Raw genomic sequence first — 20,056 nt, 5'->3', positions numbered from 1 at the left:
ATCAAGACTTTCCCGGCTACCTGGCAAGAGCAGCTGAAACTCTGGCAAAGAAGGAGGTTAGACCCCTTGTACATACTCCTAGAAAAGGGGTTGAACCCAGGGGGCTGAGTGGCGACAGTCTTCAGGTCCTGCTTCTCCAGCACCTCACAGGATAAGAACCACTGGCTTGGAACTCCAGCCAGTCACCAGTAGCAGCATTACACCTCCCTGAGATGTAACTACCAGGTGGAGGGGTGGGCTGCCATCTTTGCTGTTTGGGCAGGTTAGCCATTCTGACCTTCAGGCTTTGGAGAGTCCAGGTGACCAGGGGCTGGAGGGGTCCCACAGCAAAGCACAGCTGCTTGATAAAATGTGGCCAGAGTGCTGTTTTAAGTGGGTGCCAAATCCTGTTCCTCCTCACTGGGTGGGACATTCTGACCAGGGTTTCCAGAGACCCCCTCTGTATTAGTTCATCCTCATGTTGCTAATAAAGACATACCTGAGACTGGGTAATTTATAAAGGAAAGAGGTTTAATTAACTCACAGTTCTGCAGGGCTGGGGAGGGTGTGCTCAGGAAACTTAAAATCATGGCAGAAGGGGAAGCAAACACATCCTTCTTCACATGGTGGCAGGAAAGAGAAGAATGAGAGAAGTGCAGAGTGAATGGGGGGAGAAGCCTCTCATGAAACCATCAGATCTCATGAGACCTCACTCACTATCATGAATGAGAACAGCATGGAGGAACCACAACCACCCCACGATCCAGTCACCTCCCATGAGGTCCCTCCCCAACACGATGGGGATTACAACTTGGATTACAATTCAAGGTGACATTTGGATGGGGACACAGAACCAGACAATATTATTCCATCCCTGTCCCATCCAAAATATCATGTCCTTGCATTTCAAAACACAATCAAGCCTTTCCAGCAGTCCTCCAAAATCTTAAGTCATTCCAGCATTAACCCAAAGTTCAAGTCCAAAGTCTGGTCTGAGACAAGGCAAGTCCCTTCAGCCTATGAGTCTGTAAAATCAAAAGCAACTTATTTACTTCCCAGATACAATGGTGGTACAGGAATTGGGTATATACACCACTCCACATGGGAGAAATTGGCCAAAACAAAGGGGCTACAGGCTCCATGCAAGTCTAAAATCCAATAGGACAGTCATTAAACCTTAAAGTTCCAAAATGATCTTCTTTGACTCCATGTTTCACATCCAGGTCATACTGATGCAACAGATGATCTCCCATGGCCTTGGCCAGCTCTGCCCCTGTGGCTTTGCAGGGAACATTGCCAACCTCAGCTTCTTTCATGGCTAACATTGAATGTCTGCAGCTTTTCCAGGCATGTGGTGCAAGCTGTTGGTGGATCTACTCTTCTGGTGTTTAAAGGACGGTGGCCCTCTTATCACAACTCCACTAGGCAGTGTCCCAGTGAAGACTCTGGGTGGGGGCTCCCACCTCACATTTCCCTTCTGCACTACCCTAGCAGAGGGTCTCCATGAAGGCCCTGCCCCCATAGCAGACTTCTGCCTGGATATCCAGGTATTTCCGTACATCTTCTGAAATCTTGGTGGAGGTTCTCAAACCTCAATTCTTATCTTATGCACACCTGCAGGACCAACATCATGTGGAAGCTGCCAAGGCTGGGAGCTTGCACCCTCTGAAGCCACAACCTGAGCTGTAATTTGGCCCTTTTAGCCATGGCTGGAATGGCTGGGAAAAAGTTCCAAGGCTGCACATAGCAGATGGGCTCTGGACCCAGACCAGGAAACTATTTTCCTCTCCTAGCCCTCTGGGCCTGTAACGCTGTGATTGGAGGGACTGCTGTGAAGGTCTCTGACATGCCCTGGAAACATTTTCCCAATTGTCTAAGTGATTAACATTTGACTCTCCATTACTTATGCAAATTTATGCAGCTGGCTTGAATTTCTCCTCAGAAAATGGGTTTTTCTTTTTGATTGCATCATCAGGCTGAAAATTTTCCGATCTTTTATGCTCTGCTTCCTCTTGAAAACTTTGTTGCTTAAAAATTTCTTCTGCCAGATATACCACATCATCTCTCTCAAGTTCAAAGTTTCACAGATCTCTAATGCTGAGGCAAAAAGCTACCAATCTCTTTGCTAAAGCACAGCAAGAGTCACCTTTGCTCCAGTTCCCAACAAGTTCCTCTTCTTCATCTGAGACTACCTCAGCCTGGACTTCATTGTTCATATCACTATCAGTATTTTGGTCAAAGCCATTCAACAAGTCTCTAGGAAGTTCCAAACTGTTCCACATTTTCCTGTCTTCTTCTGAGTCCTCTAAACTATTCCAACCTCTGCCTGTTACCCAGTTCTGAAGTCGCTTCCACATTTTTGGGTATCCTTGTGGAAGCTCCCCACTCTACTGGTACCAATTTACGGTATTAGTCTGTTCTTATGCTGCTAATACCTGAGACTGGATAATTTATAAAGGAAAGAGGTTTAATTGACTCACAGTTCAGCATGGCTGGGAAGGCCTCGGGAAACTTACAATCATGGCAGAAAGGGAAGTAAACACATCCTTCTACACATAGTGGTGGGAAGGAGAAGAATGAGAGAAGTGCAGGGCAAAAGGGGAAAAAGCTGCTCACAAATCCATTAGATCTCGTGAGACCTCACTTACTATTATGAGAGCATCATGGGGGAATCACCCCCATGATTCAATCACCTCCCAGGAAATCCCTATGTGTTCATAGGGATTACAATTCAGATTATAATTGAAGATGAGATTTGGGTGGGAATACAGAGCCAGACCATATAACCCCACTGATGTTTTCTGGCCTACAGAGGTTTCAAACTCCTAGAATGGAACACTTAGATGAAGGAATGGGCTGCCATCTTTGCTGTTTGGGCTACTTACCCATTGCAGTCTTCAGGCATTGGAGAGTCAGAGGCAACCAGGCACTGGAGTGCACCCCAGCACAATAGAGCTGCTCTATAAAATGTGGCCAGACTACTTTTTAAAGCAAGACACTATTCCCGTTCCTCTCCACTGAGCAGAACCTCCCAGCCAGGGTCTCCAGGAACATCCTACATGTGCATTCCTGCAGACAACGGATTTGTACTTACCTGGGATGAAATTCCCAGAGGGAGGGGAAGGCCACATCTTTGATGTTTTGTAGCCTTCATGTTGATAGATTCAGGTACTGAAAAATTCGAGGTGACTTGGGATGGGAGCAGAACCCCAGCATATTGCAACAGCCCTAATGAAAGGTTGCCAAACTGTTACATGAGTTCTCATTCCCATATCTCCACAAAGGGCAGGTCCAACCACTCTGGGCTTCCAGCTACTTTCTATTGGGGCTCTTGAGCCAGTAACAGCTCTGAAACTCCCAGGGCAGATCTCCCAGTGAGCAAGGTGGGTTGCCATCTGTTTTGCAGCCCTTGCCCTTGCTGTCTCCAGGCTCTGGAGAGTATGTGGGGACCAGGAACTGGTCCAGACTCCCAGCACAAAGCACCAACCTCACAGAAAAGTGGCCAAACTCTTGTCCTTGCAGATTTGAGTCCTCACTTCTCTTCACTGGACAGGGCCACATTACCTGGGACTCTAGCACAATCACCTTGCCTCTCCTGATCACCACAATCAGAAGAAGCCCAGCATTTCTCCAAGGAGGAAGTCCCAGAGTCAATCCACAGCTCCTCTACCACTACAATTGCAGTGTACAGCCCTAACAGCCCTCAGGCTGGGGAAGGAATAAAGGGCCTTGTCATTAGGCTGGCACCTCCAGCACACTGCCGACACAATACCGAGAGAGTCCAGCTCCTCTCCCCTGGGAACCAACACCCCCTACTCTTTACCAAGCAGGGGCCCCGGCTGGGGAAGAAATAAGGAGACTGAGGGTTGTACCCAAGCTTACAATACACCACAGCTGTCACATAGAGAGAAGACCAATCTCTTCTCCCTGTGAGCCTTTGAACCCCCTGTTCCCTAAAAAGCAGAACTCCAATCTGGCACAAGCAATGCAGCCACCCCACCCCACTGACTGAGCTCCCCCAATAACAGTGGCTCCATGTTTCTTGAAGGTGAAACCCCAGGGGGCAACTGATAGCCTTTCTGCCAATGCCTCTGGAGTGGACTTGTCTTTGCTACCCTCCGACTAATGAAGGAGCAAAGACCCTAAGTGCCTTATCCACACCTCCAACAAATGGCAGTTGACTCAGGAGAGAAAGACAGTCCTTCTCCCACAACTTCCACCCACATCCCCTTGCTCATCATCAAACAGGGAACCCCTAGCTTAGGCCCACAGCACAGACCTTCCATCCTGGGCTAATTACACTGAACAATTGCTGACCTGCATCTTGCTTGGGTGGAACCCCCAGGAGAGAAACAAAAAACCCTTGGCCACAAACACTACTAAGTTCTTTTGCTCTGCTGCCTCCAAGTTGGGAAGGAACATAAATCCTGAGATCGTCCAAGAACTGGAGTAGGAAGCCTGGGAGTGCCCAGCCATGATCTAAAGCCAGCCCATAAGGGTGACAGGAGCCCACACTTTCAGAGCATTGAAAGGAAGCAAGTGTGCAACTGTGAGGCAATATAGGAGAACCACACAACCAAGCAAGAGCCTACCAACTGACTAACATGACTCAGCGCCACCTACTGGATCACACTCAAAATATTAAACACCAAAAATACTTCGTTAACGTACCTTCTTGAAACCGACGTCATGGAGTTAGCTATAGATAAAGACCCTGCACCATGCCTCAGCCCTGTGAAAACATCTAGAAAAGAAGTCTATTGAATGTGCTCAATCTACCCTTCAGTTAAAGGAACACCCACATGCAGTGATGAGAAAGAATCTACACAAGAACTTCAGTAACTCTAATGGCCAGAGTGTCCTGTGTCCTCCAAATGACTAACTGCACCAGTTTTCCAACAAGACTTCTTAACCAGGGTGAGCTGGCTGAAATGACAGAAATATAATTCAGAAAACAGATAGAAACAAAGATTGTCTAGATTCAGGAAAAGGGCAAAACTCAATCCAGAGAAACTAAGAATCACCATAAAACAATAAAGAAGCTGAAAGATGAAATGGCCAGTATAAAAAAGAATTTTACAGAGCGGACAGAGCTGAAAAACACAATACAAGACTTCCACAATGCAATCACAAGTATTAATAGGAGAATAGATCAAGCTGAGGAAAGAATCTCAGAACTTGAAGACTGGTTCTCAGAAAGAAGACAGTCAGAAAAAAGTAAGACAAAAGAATGAAAAGGAATAAACAAAACCTCATAGAAATATGGGATTATATAAAGTGGCCAAACCTATGAATCATTGGCATCCCTGAAATAGATGGGAAGAAAGCAAACAACTTGAAAATCACATTTCAGGATATCATCCATGAAAACTCCCCCAACCTACATAGAAAGGCCAACAGTCAAATTCAGGAAATACAGAGAACCCCTGCAAGATTCTACACAAGACCATGCCCAAAGACACATAATCATCAGATTTCCCAAGATCAAAATCAAAGACAGAAGGTTAAAGGCATCTAGAGAGAAAGAGCAGGTCACCTACAAAGAGAACCCCATCAGGCTTACAGAAGACCACTCAACTGAAACCCTACAAGCCAAAAGAGATTGGGGGGCCTATATTCAACATGCTTAAAGAAAAAAAAAATCTTCAACCAAAAATTTCAAATCCAGCTAAAGTAAGCTTCCTAAGTAAAGGAGAAAGAAGATCCTTTTCAGATAAGGAAATGTTGAGGGAGTTTGTTAACACCAGCCTCCCTTAAAAGAGATCTTGAAAGGAGCACTAAATATGAAAAGGAAAGGCCACTACCAACTAATGCAAAAACACACCTAAGTACACACGCCAGTGACACTATATGGTAACCACAAGAATGAGCCAACATACTACCCAGCTAATAACTCAAGAACAGGATCAAAACCACAGATATCAATACTAACCTTGAATGTAAATGGGCTAAATGCCTCACTTCAAAGGCACAGAGTAGCAAGCTGGATTTTTTTTTAAAAAAGCAAGACTCAATGGTATTCTGTCTTCAAGAGACTCATCTCACATGTAATTACACCTATAGGCTAAAAATAAAGAGATGGAGGAAAATCTACAAAAGAAATGAAAATCAGAAAAATAGCAGGAATTGCAATCCTAATTTCAGATAAAACAGACTTTAAACCAAAAAAGATTTTTAAAAGATACAGAAGGGGCCAGGTACAGTGGCTCATGCCTGTAATCCCAGCACTTAGGGTGGCCAAGGTGGGTGGATCAAAAGGTCAGGAGTTTGAGATGAGCCTGACCAACGTGGTGAAACCCCGTCTCTACTAAAAATGCAAAAATTAGCCAGGTGTGCTGGCGTGCGCCTGTAATCCCAGTTACTCGGGGAGGCTGAGGCAGGAGAATCGCTTGATCCCAGGGGGCAGAGGTTGTGGTGAGCCAAGACCATGCTACTGCACGCCAGACTGGGTGACAGAACAAGACTCCATCTCGGGGGGGAAAAAAAAAAGTAAAAAGAAAAAGTGGCTGTTTCCAATGTCCACACAAGCTATGCTTCTCACTAACTCAGAACAAGCTACTGTACTCCAGCCTGGGCGACAGAGTGCGACTCTGTCTAAAAAAAAAAAAAAAAAAAAAAAAAAAAGACAAAGAAGGGAATTACATATTGGTATAATGTTCAATTCAACAAGAAGACCTAACCATCCTAAATATATATGCACCCAACAGAGGAGCACCCAGATTCATAAGGCAAGTTCTAAGAGACTTACAAAGAAACACAAACTTCACACAATAATAATGGGAGACTTCAACACTCCACTGACGGTATTAGAAATATATCATCAAGGCAGAAAATTATTGAAGATATTCAGGACCTGAATTCCACATTGGACCAAAAGGATCTGATTGACCTCTACAGAACCCTCCACCCCAAAACAACAGAGTATACATTCTTCTCATTGCCACAGGCACATGCTGTAAATTTGACCACATAATTAGACATTAAACAATCCTCAGCAAATGTAAAAGAAATGAAATCATACTCAACAGACTTTAAGACCACTGTGCAATATAAATAGTATTCAAGACTAAGAAAATAACTCAAAATTATGCAATTACATGGTAATTAATCAAAATGTTCCTGAATAACTTTTGGGTAAATAATGAAATTAAGGTAGAAATCAAGAAGTTCTTTGAAATGAATGAGAACAAAGATACAACATATTAGAATCTCTGAGACACAGCTCAGAGACTGTTAAGAGGAAAATTCAAAGTACTAAATGCCCACATCAAAAAGTTAGGAAGATCTCAAACTAACAACCTAACATCACAGCTGAAAGAATTAGAGAAGGAAGAGCAAATCAACCTCAAAACTAGCAGAAAATAAGAAATAACCTAAATTAGAGCTGAACCGAAGGAAATCAAGATGCAACAAACCATTTAAAAGATCAACGAATCCAGCAGTTGGTTTTTTGAAATTATTAATGAGACAGGCTGCTAGCTAAACTTATGAAGAATAAAAGAGAGAAGATCCAAATAAACAGATTAGTAATAATGAAGAGGATGTTACCACTGACCCCAAGGAAATAAAAGTAACCATCAGACACTACTATAAGCACATCTATGCACACAAACTAGGAAACATAGAAGAGATGGATAAATTCCTGGACACATACACCCTCCCAAGGCTAAGCCAAGAAGAAATTGATTCCTGAAAAGACCAATAATGAGCTCCTAAATTGAAACAGTAATAAATAGCCTACCAATGAAAAAACGCCTAGCACCAGATGGATTCACAGCTGAATTCTATTAGATGTACAAAGAAGAGTGGGTACCATTCCTACTTAAACTATTCCAAAAAATTGAGGAGTAGGGACTTCTTTCCAACTTATTCTATGAGGCCAAAATCATCCTGATACTAAAACCTGGCAGAGACACAATGACAACAACTACAAAAAATTTAGGCCAATATTCTTTATGAACATTGATGGAAAAATCCTCAACAAAATATTTGCAAGCTGAATCCAGCAGCACATCAAAAAGCTAATTCACCACAATAAAGTAGGCTTCATCCCTTAGATGCAAGGTTGGTTCAACATATGCAAATCAATTAATGTGATTCATCACATAAACAGAACTAATGCCAAAAAACATGATTATCTCAATAGATGCACCAAATGCTTTCAATAAAATTCAACAACTCTTCATGTCAAAAACTCTCAATAAACTGGATATTGAAGGACCATACCTCAAAATAATAAGAGCCATTTATGACAAATCCAGAGCCAACATCATAGTCAATAGGGAAAAGCTGGAAGCATTCCCCTTGAAAACTGGCACAAGAAAAGTATGCCCTCTATCACCACTCCTATTCAATATAGGAAGTCCTGGCCAGAGCAATTAGGCAAGAGGAAGAAAGAAAAGACATCCAAATAGTAACAAAGGGAGTCAAGCTATCACTGTTTGCAGATGACATGATTCTGTAAATCCCATAGCCTCAGCACAAAAGCTCCTGGAGCTGATAAACTTCAGCAAAGTTTTGGGACATAAAATCAATGTACAAAAATCACTAGCATTCCTCTGCATGAATGACAACCAAGCTGAGAGTCAAATTTGAAATGCAGTCCCATTCACAATTGCCACAAAAAGAGTAAAATACTTGAGAATACAGCTAACCAGGGAGGTAAAATATCTCTACAATAAGGATTACAAAACACTGTTCAAAGAAACCAGTGAAGATGCAAACGAATGGAAAAACATTTCATGATCATGAATAGGAATAATGAACATAATTAAAATGGTCGTACTGCCCAAATTAATTTACAGATTCAAAGCTATTCCTATCAAGCAACAAATGACATTTATCACAGAACTAGAAAAAAATTATTTTGAAGTGAATATGGAACGAAACAGGGGCCCAAATAGCCAAAGCAATCCTAAGCAAAACGAACAAAGCTGAAGGCATCATGTTACTTGACTTTAAACTATACTGCAGGGATACAATATACAAAAGCAGCATGGTACTGGTACAAAAACAGACACAGAGAAGAATGAGATAAAACAGCCCAGAAATAAGGCCACACACTTATGACCATATGATCTTTAATAAAGCTGCCAAAAACAAGCAATGGGGAAAGGACTCCCTATTCAATAAATGGTGCTGGGATAACTGGCTAGCCATGTGCAGAAGACTAAAACTAGACCCCTTCCTTTCACCATATACAAAAATCAACTCGAGGTGGAGTAAAGACTTACATGTAAAATGCAATGGTATAAAAATGCTGAAAGACAACCTAGGCAATATCATCCTGGACATAGGAATGAGCAAAGATTTCATGATGAAGATGCCAAAAGCAAAACGTGACAAATGGGATCTAATTAAACTAAAGAGTTTCTGCGCAGCAAAAAAACTATCAACAGAATAAACAGACTACCTACAAACTGGGAGAAAATACTTACAAGTTATGCATCTGACAAAAGTCTACTCTCCAGCATCTATAAGGCACTTAAACAAATTTACAAGACAAAAAACAACAACTATTTAACAAGTGGACAAAGAACATGGATATACACTTTTCAAAGTAAGACATACATTTGGCCAAAAAGCATATGAAAAACAAAGTTCAAGATCACTGATCATTAGAGAAATGCAAATCAAAACCACAATGAGATGCCATTGCACACCAGTCAGAATGGCTATTATTAAAAAGTCAAAACATAACAGATGCTGGAAAGGTTGTAGAGAAAATGAAACACTTATACACTATTGGTAGGACTGTAAATTAGTTCAACCATTGTGGAAAGCAGTATGACGATTCCTCAAAGACCAAAAAACAGAACTACCATTTGACCCAGTAATCCCATTACTGGGTATATACTCAGAGGACTACAAATCATTCTACCATAAAGACACATACACACAACACTATTCACAATACCAAAGATATGGAATCAAAATACATGACCATCAATGACAGATTGGATAACAAAAATATGATACATATACAGTGTGGAATATTATGCAGTCATACAAAAGAGTTAGACCATGTCTTTTGTGGGAACATGGATAAAGCTGGAGGTCATTATCCTTAGTAAACTAACACAGGAACAGAAAACCAAATACTGAATATTCTTGCTTACTAGTGGGAGCTAAAGGATGAGAACTCAAAAACACAAAGAGGAGAACAAGGGGTTTCCTAGAGTTTGCAGGTTGGGAGCAGGGAGAGGAGCAGAAACATAACTACTGAGTACTGGGCTTAGTACCTGGGTGATGAAAAATCTTTACAACAAACCCTCATGACATGAGTTTACCTATATAACAAACCTGTATATGTTCCACTGAACCTAAATAAAGGTTAAAAAAAAAAAAGTCAGTGAGATTCAAAGGTAAGTTTAGTTGACCAGAGTCAGTACTGAGTTTAATCCCTTACTATAATTATATAGCAATTTTGTTAGGCTGCTACTTTCATCAAGAGTAATATCTATATAGTTCAAGGAATTTTGACTACAGTATGGCATAGTGTGTGTTGACTTCAAAACTATTTAAGTATATCAAGTGTACATTGCTGCCATCTATATTTTTACATAAAATGTCTATTGCATAGATCTTGAGGAAAACTTTTAATCAATCTTGAATTTTCTTGTCAAGAGAAGCTATTAAAATATGAAATATGTGAATACTTTATATCACAGATTCATTATCTACATTCTGAAAACCATGAGCTGTTTTACTTTCTTCCATAATATTAGCTTTCTATCCACTGGTAAAGGAAGACCATGATTTAGCTCTATAAAACAGATGGGGTTAGAGGAACCTTTATTAGACTGTACTTCTATTAACTGTTTTTTTAACTCTATACTGTGTATTATATAGAAACAAACAACAGTGCCTCCCTCATCATTGTACAGCAATAACTAGCAATGTTTAATAGACTTTGATACTGATTACATTTATCTTTCTCTCTCGTGATACAGTGTGAAGATTCTCATGCTGGAGTCAAATTCAGGTTTGAACATGAGCCTCATTATCTTCAAATATAAAACAGAGCACATGGGAGATTAATGGCTATATATACACACCTACATACACACACATCAAAAATGTTAACAAATAATGATTTAAAATTTTAGGAAATGCAAATATGTAAACATAGCACCATATAAAATAGCACTCTGAGCATTAAACAATAACAAAATTTTTACTGGATCAAAATTTTAGAGACATCTATGAGCAACATTGGGATTGTATAAATTCACATACAACATTGAATTTAACCTTCAGAGTCTGACAATGGTAGTTGAGATCTTGGCTTTGATGTGTAGATTTTTTTTGCCTTTTTTTCTCATGTGTACATCTATCCTTTAATCATTCCTTGAATGAGTATGTTTTTCAGACTCAGACCTTCTTTTTCTGTTCCAGTCACTCTACACAGTTTTTTATATGAGGTTATCCAAACATATAGCCTCAGCAAATACTTAAAAGTTAATTACAACAATCTTCACCAACGACATCCTTGCTGACCTTCAGAAAAATATAACCCAAGTTCTTAAAATATCTTTTAGAATGTTTCATAAGCACATTAGTATGTCTAAAACGAATGAGCTATCATACTTCTTCCCCAGAATATTCTTTCCTTTTGTATTTACTTCATCATAGGTTAATCCAGTACAGTGGTGGTTAGCCTGGGGTCTTTGGAGAGACTCGTGAAACCCATAAAATACTATAAATCACTTTTAGTCGTAGGACAGGGGTTAATCAGATACTTAAAGAAGTCTGTGACCCCAAAAATGCTAAGAAAAACTGTATTATGGAAAAAACTAGAAATGTGAAGCTATTCTATTTCATATTACTTAAATCCCTATATTCCATGAGTTATCAACATGTGCAGACTAATATATTAATCATCTGCTATTGTTCCATTGCTGCAGCCTTACTTGAGATTACCAGTACCTGTCATCTGAATAATTGCAGTGTCTACTGACCAATCTTTCATTCTTACTCTCTTATCTGTCCTTTATGCTGCTGTTAAAATATCCTTTCTAGATTTCATACCTGTGTTATTTTCCTGAAAAAATTCACCAATAGGCCTCATGTAACTTTCTGAGAGAATTTTAAGAATCAAAAGCTGCGTAGTGTTTGAGACGTCTTCGTTTAGTATCAGTTTAGAATCAGTGCTATCACAAGATGCAGATACTAATTGGAGTATATATTTTTCAAGTGAGGTATAATGAGCCAAACATAAAAGATGATATTACTCATAATACTGATCTCTGCATACCTCTTTAGCTTTATTTGTCACAATTCAGATTTATGCATTTTTTTTCCAGTCACATTGAACTTACCGAAGTTATCCAAATAGCCCATATTTTTCCCCTGCCTTACAATGTATTGTTACCTCTGGACACGTCCTTCCCAATATTATTTATCAACCTAACTCCTCATAGTTCTTTAAATCTCAGCTTATATTTTACTTTCTTCCCTTGTTCTCAATATGATTTGTGTCCACTTATATGCTCCAAAATATTCTGTTCATGCTTGTACCACAGCATTTATTACTGTGTTGTGATTGTGAATTAATATTATTTGCCCTTCAATAGACTGTAAGCTAAACAGAACAAAGACCTTTCTATCTGTAGCAATATGTTTAGCACTCAATACATTTTTGTTGAATGAATGAATTTTTGTTCTACCATTCATTGGCTATGTGACCTTGGGTAAAAAAATGACCCAAATCACTCAGTGTTATGTTATCTTTCTTAATGTTTTATTTCTTATCAGTCATGTGAAAATAATACTGTTTGCTTTAAAGAGCTACTTTGAAACAAATTATATGATGACAATCTACTGTGAGTTGTATTATGCCATTATTTTCTAATAATGTTCTATAATTTGCAGGTAATATTTACTGGAAATTGGAGTTGATTCCAGATAATCATTTGATATTATCAGCCTTGCTTATTCACATATAATTATTTGGAAGGTAATGTGGTTAAATGCTGGATATCCTGAAATGCACACTGGAAGGAGCCAAATAAAAACTTAATCCATCACATTCATAATGACAGGGGAAAAATAACTGCTTATCTGCCTTATGATTGTATTTCATAAAAAATTGTCATTTTCCTCTCCTTTATAGTATTATTTCACTTTTCTCAAAAGTGTGATTAGGAACAAAATATTTTAAAATACTATTAAGGTTTCAGAAGTGTTTGTGAGGGTGAAGAAGGTTATATTTGGCATGTAACTAGAAACTAATGTTTAGACGAATGCCTTTTTTGACTCTTAAGTTTAGTATTTTATGTTCAAATATTTTGACTAGAGAAGGAAATCCCATAAACTCTTTCAATTATTAATGCTTCTGACTATTTGAATCTCTTTATAGTTTTGAAGGTCAGCTTCAGAGACAACCACGAAATTTCTTGAAGCTTTAGTATAAACACATAAGAAAAAGACAGATAAAATGGAAGAGGGTGAAAGAATATGAGATGGGAAGAATTTTGTAAGTCATTTGGTACTTTGAAATCAGCCTTGATGAAAGCATTGATGGCATGAAAATGTGCAAATGCCACAAAGCGGAATTCTCTTTTCCCCAAGCACTAATTTAATAGCACAACCACTGGCAATTGGGAGAAATGAAAGGAAGATTCTAAAGATAGTCATGTCTAATTCAGATCTGAATTCTAGCAAACTAATGCCACATGGATACTCTTGGCCCTTTCCATCTAGAGACTTGTTTATAGAGGGCTATTTGGGGTTCAAGGTCAGGAGTTAACTCAGTTAAAACTTAATTATGCTTTTACGCAAATGCATGGAAAGTAAAGCTGACCTTTTCCGAAGAGATCCCTAGGAGGGAAAAGAAGAAAACAAACTTGAACGACTTATTCTGAACTATAGTACTACCAATAATTATTTTATAAATACACTTGATTCTTAAGAGCAGTTTTAGTTTTACAACAAAATTGAGCAGAAAGTGCAAAGAGTTCTCATACACTACACAGGCAAGGGCTCCCGCACTATCACAAGAGAGGTACATTTGTTACAATTTGAACCTACAGGTCATTATCACCTAGAGCTTATAGTTTACAGTAGGGTTCACTCTTGTTGCACAGTTTATGGGTTTTGTATAATTATATGCATTCAAGATTATAATGTCAGAGACAATTGTTTTATTGTGCTAAAAGTCATCTGTATATCTTCTATTCATCCCTCCCTCCCCTCCAACTCCTGATAATCAGTGATCTTTTTTACTGTCTCCATAGTTATGCCTTTTTCAGAATGGCATATAGCCATAATCATACAGTATATAGCCTTTTCAGATTGGTTTCTTTCACTTAGTAATATGCAGTTAAGTTTCTTTTATGTATTTTCATGGTTTAATAGTTCATTTCTTTTTATCACTGAATAATACTTCGTTGTCTGGATGTATCTCTATTTATCCACTTACTGAAGGACATCTTGGTAGCTTTAAAGTTTTGACAATTGTGAATAAATCTGTTATAAATATCTGTGTGCAGGTTTTGCCTGGACATATGTATTAAACTCATTAGGGTAAATGCCAAGAAGAGCAACTGCTTAGTCAAGACTTGATTTGCATGGTGCTACGTTTTGGATGTGGTTTGCTCCAACCAAAATTCATACTGAAATTTGATCCCCAATGTGGCAGTGTTGGGAAGTAGGGCCTAATGAGAGGTGTTTGGGTCATGGGGTTGATCTCTCATGAATAGATTAACGTCATCTTGAGGGAGTGAGTTCTCACGCTCACAGGACTGGATTAGTTACCTTGAAAGTGTGTTGTTCCTTCTAGTGTTTGGTGTCTTTGCAAATTTGCACTTTTCCTTCCACTTTCTGCCATATGTTGAAGCAGCACAAGACCCTTACCAGATGAACTGCCTAAGTTTGGGCTTCCCAGGATCCAGAATTGTGAGCCAAATAAACTTTGTATAAATTACTTAGTCTTAGGTAGTCTGTTACAGCAGTACACAACAGACTAAGACACATGGTAAAAAATATGTTTAGTTTTTCAGAAACTTGCAAACTCTCTTCCACGTGGTTGTACCAGTTTGCATTCCCACCAGCGAAAGAAGAGAGCTCCTGCTGTTTTACATTCTTTCCTATATTTGACTCCTATTGTGCCACATCTTTGCCAGTATTTTGGCCATCCTAGTAGTGTAGTAGTAGTGTCTCATTGCTGTTTTAATTTGCATTTCCTTGATGGCATATGATGTTGAACATCTTTTTATATGCTTATTTTCCATAGGTATGTCTTTTCTAATGAAGCATCTGTTCAGGTATTTTGCCATTTATTAAATTTTTTTTTTCATTTTCTTATTGTTAGGTTTTAAGAGTTCTTTGTATATTTTAGATAGCAGTCCTTTATCTTTGCAAATATTTTCTCCCAGTCTGTAATTGACTTCTCATTGTCTTGACAGTGTCTTTCACAGAGCAGGTGTTTTTAATTTTAATGAAGTCTAATGTATTGATTCTTGTTTTTATTTATCATGTTTCCATTATTTTATCTAAAAAGGAATTACCAAAAGCAAGGTTATCTAGATTTTCTCTTATATTATCTTCTAGGAGTTTTATAGTTCTGCATTTTACATTTAGGTCTGTGATACATTTTGAGTTATTTTTTATGAAGGGTGTAATATCAGGATCTAGATTTTATTATTATTATTATTATTATTTAGCATGTAGATATCAAGTTCCACCACCAGATAGTCTTTGTTGAAAAGACTATCCTTTCTCTATTCCATTTCTTGTACATTCTTGTCAAAGATCAGCTTACTATATCCGCGTGGTTCTTTTTCTGTGCTTTCTATTCACTTCTATTGATCTCTTTGTCTATTCTTTGGCCAATACCGAAGTGTCTTGTTTATTGTAACTTTAAAGACAGCCTTGAAGTCAGTTAGTATTAGTCTTCTGACTTTGTTCTTTTCCTTCAATGTTGTGCTGGTTATTGTGGGCCTTTTGCCTCTCCATGAAAACTTTAGATTGAGTTCATTAATATCTACACAATATCTTCCCAGGATTTGATGAGGATTGCATTGAATATACGGATAAAGCTGGGAAGAGCTGACATCTTGAAAATATTAGGCCTTCCTGTCTCTGAGCATTTAACCTCTCTCCATTTACTTAGATTTTCTTTTGTGTCTTTTATCAGAGTTTTATATTTTTCCTCATAGGTATATTATACATATTTTATTAGATTTATACTTATGCATTTTATTTTGGGGGTGCTAATATAAATGGTATTGTTGTTAATTTTAAATTCTGCTTATTTATTGCTGATGTAAAGGGAAGCAACTGACTTTTATATATTAGCTTTGTATTTTGTAACATTCTTGTAATCAGTTATTAGTTTCAGAAGTTTTTGTTGCTGTTGTTGATTCTTTTAAACTTTAATCATTCATGTTGTCTGTGCTTATTCACAGTTTCATTTCCTCCTTCCCAATCTGTATACATTTTATTTCCTTTTCTTGCTGCATAGTATTAGCTAGGACTTCCTATATGATGTTGAAAAGAAGTGGTGATTCCAGTTCTAGATCCCTGAGGAATCGCCACACTGACTTCCACAATGGTTGAACTAGTTTACAGTCCCACCAACAGTGTAAAAGTGTTCCTATTTCTCCACATCCTCTCCAGCACCTGTTGTTTCCTGACTTTTGAATGATTGCCATTCTAACTATTTGACCCAGCCATCCCATTACTGGGTATATACCCAAATGACTATAAATCATGCTGCTATAAAGACACATGCACACGTATGTTTATTGCGGCATTATTCACAATAGCAAAGACTTGGAACCAACCCAAATGTCCAACAATGATAGACTGGATTAAGAAAATGTGGCACATATACACCATGGAATACTATGCAGCCATAAAAAATGATGAGTTCATATCCTTTGTAGGGACATGGATGAAATTGGAAACCATCAATTCTCAGTAAACTATCGCAAGAACAGAAAACCAAACACCGCATATTCTCACTCATAGGTGGGAATTGAACAATGAGATCACATGGACACAGGAAGGGGAATATCATACTCTGGGGACTGTGGTGGGGAGGGGGGAGGGGGGAGGGATAGCATTGGGAGATATACCTAATGCTAGATGACGAGTTAGTGGGTGCAGCGCACCAGCATGGCACATGTATACATATGTAACTAACCTGCACAATGTGCACATGTACCCTAAAACTTAAAGTATAATAATAATAAAAAAAGAAGTGGTGAAAGAGAAAAATTATTTTAAAAATACTAGACTTCCAATTGATAAATTACATTATATATCAACCAAGTAATTAATTTTTTTCTATAAAAGATTTCTTACCTGCTCCTACCAAATACTGAATCTTAATTTCACTAACTTCCCTAGGCATGCAAGTTGGCCAGAATATATATACAGTGAGAAAAACATAAAAGGTTAGAATCACACTTTGAGGATACAGCCTGTAGTGCTTACACTTTATTTTCTTGGTGAATGAATGTCTTTCAGCTGGGAAGTTCAACCTCAATGTTTCATTCCCTCTGAATCTACCTGTGATTCTCTCTTGTATACATAAGGGATCTTTTCCATGTATTCATATCTTAATAATACCACTTGACCTATTCTATTATATTAAAAATATTATATATTATATTCTATTATGTTACATTAAAAGTAATGATGGAAACTGCAATTACTTTTGGATCAACCTAATAATTGCATTTTAAATATGTTTTCTATTTTTTTTCCATGGCCGGACTATGTCATACTTCTATCTCTAGAATGTGACACTGCCCTGATGCATATTTATTCTCACTACATTCTATTGAATGAATGTGTGATGGAGTAAATGGATCCAATTGATAATAACGTCAATAATTAAAATGTTATGCTGTTAAATATGCCATGTGTATTCTAAACAATTGTATAACGACATGTATAATAAATAAAAATGTTTGCATACATTTTAATACATTTATTAAGTACTTATGTAGTACTATGTATCTGTTATTTTATGCTTTTAATATATTAATACATTTCAAAACAAAAAAGTTTATGGCTTTTGTATAATAAACACACAAGTTAAAATTACTTAAAATAGATTCCTTCAATGTTGTTGTTGAAGAAAATCATTTGAAATAATTACTTTCAAGTTTAGAACTAAATTTAGCTTGTGATTTTGAAGCTCTATCTGCATATTTGGATTTAAGTAAGATGTTGGTAAATATGGAGGGATGTGAATAAACAAGTGAAAAGTCTGAAAAATAGTTTAATGGTTTAATATTTCACATGGCTATTAGTGCATGTAGCATTTGTAGAGAAACTTCGTATTTCGTGGGAAATTTATTCAAGCACAATCATATAATAAATTAATCATAGAAATGGCAGGCTAAAGAGAATTGCACACTATACACATTATGAATGGTGGAACATTAGCGGTCCAAAAAAACATAAAGCTTAGGATAGGTCTTTGTTACCCATGATAGCAAAACAAGATCAAGTTAAAATATTTTAACGTATTTGGCTTAAATTCAATTCCTTTTCTGGGTTAAGGTCTATAACTCACTGTTACTTCACCTAAGAATTACATGATCTATAGTGTAGACTAAGATATTCAGTGGTCTGCTATGCCATTGGATATAGCTCAGTTAAGATAGTGACTGGCATTTTTCATTAATTCATTAGAGCAGAGGTTAACCACAGAGAAAGAAATCAAAATGGAGAGCAAGAGCCATTTAAACTCCATTGAGAAAATTTTAAATACTAACTGTAAGTTAACGTGATTGAACTTTAGCGTTTATAATATATATTTAATTTTATTTTAATTTGACTCTCACATAAACCTGTAAGATAAAATATTTAGCAGATGAAATAATCAAAGCTAATATTTAACAGATGAAGCAATCAAAGTTACTCTTAAGAAAGTAACTTATTAATGAACAGTGTGTAGTAATTGGCAGCGCCAGACTTCTATCTTTGGTTTCTTTTTGTCAAATCCGGAATATTTTCCCAATTCTGAATTGAAGTCCCAAGAGATTACCAAGCAGAGCCTGGAAACTAAAGTTTGGATGGTAAGAAACAAAAGGCTATAGAAGCAAACAAAAATAAAAATTATTTTAAATGTCAAAAGATATAGGAAATATGGGGTCATAAACTCAAATTAAAGACCTTATGCCCCAAGTGGTGTGAATCTAATAACAAATCCCAGGTAATAGAGGCAACTCAGGTAAAACTGAATACTATTTCTAAATTTAAAGCTATAAAACCAAGGTTTTCTATTTCTTTCCTGGGTGGGGTTAGTGGATGGTGGGCAGCAGATGAAACTGGCTGGGGAAAAGGAGAAAATTAATGTACAAAATGTTATTCTTAGCTTTGAAAATTTATATCATTTTACACAAAAAAGCATTAACTTTTTGTGAATTTTAGTATTCACTTAGGATGCCTTGGTTTTCATGAATTTAATGCTCAAATGTTTGAGTCTGAGCTTTTTAAAGTAAATAAACTAAATTTTAGGTTTAGATTAAAATGTTAAAGAAGATAATATTCTAAAGCAAGATATCTTCATCTCGGCACTATTGACATTTTCGATTGGATAATTCCTCTGTGTGGGGAGTTTGCCTAGGTGTTCTAGGATATTTAGCTACGTTCCCTGCTCCCAGTCACTAAAAACTCCCCACCTCCAGATGCGACAATGGAAAATGTCTCCAGACCTTTTCAAATGCCCTCTAAAGGGAAGAATCATCCCAGTTGAAAACCACTATTCTAAAGATGCCGTTTTCATAATGTTTCATTCTTAGAAACATAGTTTTATATAGCATATACTCACAAGAGCATAACGAAACAATTTCTGTGAGCTCTTTCAGATCTTAAACAGGAGCTTTTGATTTCTAGGATTAAATTAGTTAAAAAACAACTTATCATCATTGTTTTAAAATCAGTGTTTTTAAATCAGGAGACTAAAGGCATTGCTAAATTTTGACAGTTTTTGCAGTGAATGCTTGTTTCTCAAAATGAAAAATACCCTTTATTATTAGGCTTGTTTTCTAACTAATAATTCTATAGACATTTGTCCTTGAATGTAAAGGAGGGCATCAATACAACTAAAACAAAA

The sequence above is a fragment of the Pan paniscus genome, chromosome 15 (assembly GCF_029289425.2).
Source record: "Pan paniscus chromosome 15, NHGRI_mPanPan1-v2.0_pri, whole genome shotgun sequence".
NCBI lineage: Eukaryota > Metazoa > Chordata > Mammalia > Primates > Hominidae > Pan > Pan paniscus.
The sequence above is the reverse complement of the archived record's forward strand: the minus strand, read 5'-3'. Positions refer to the sequence as shown.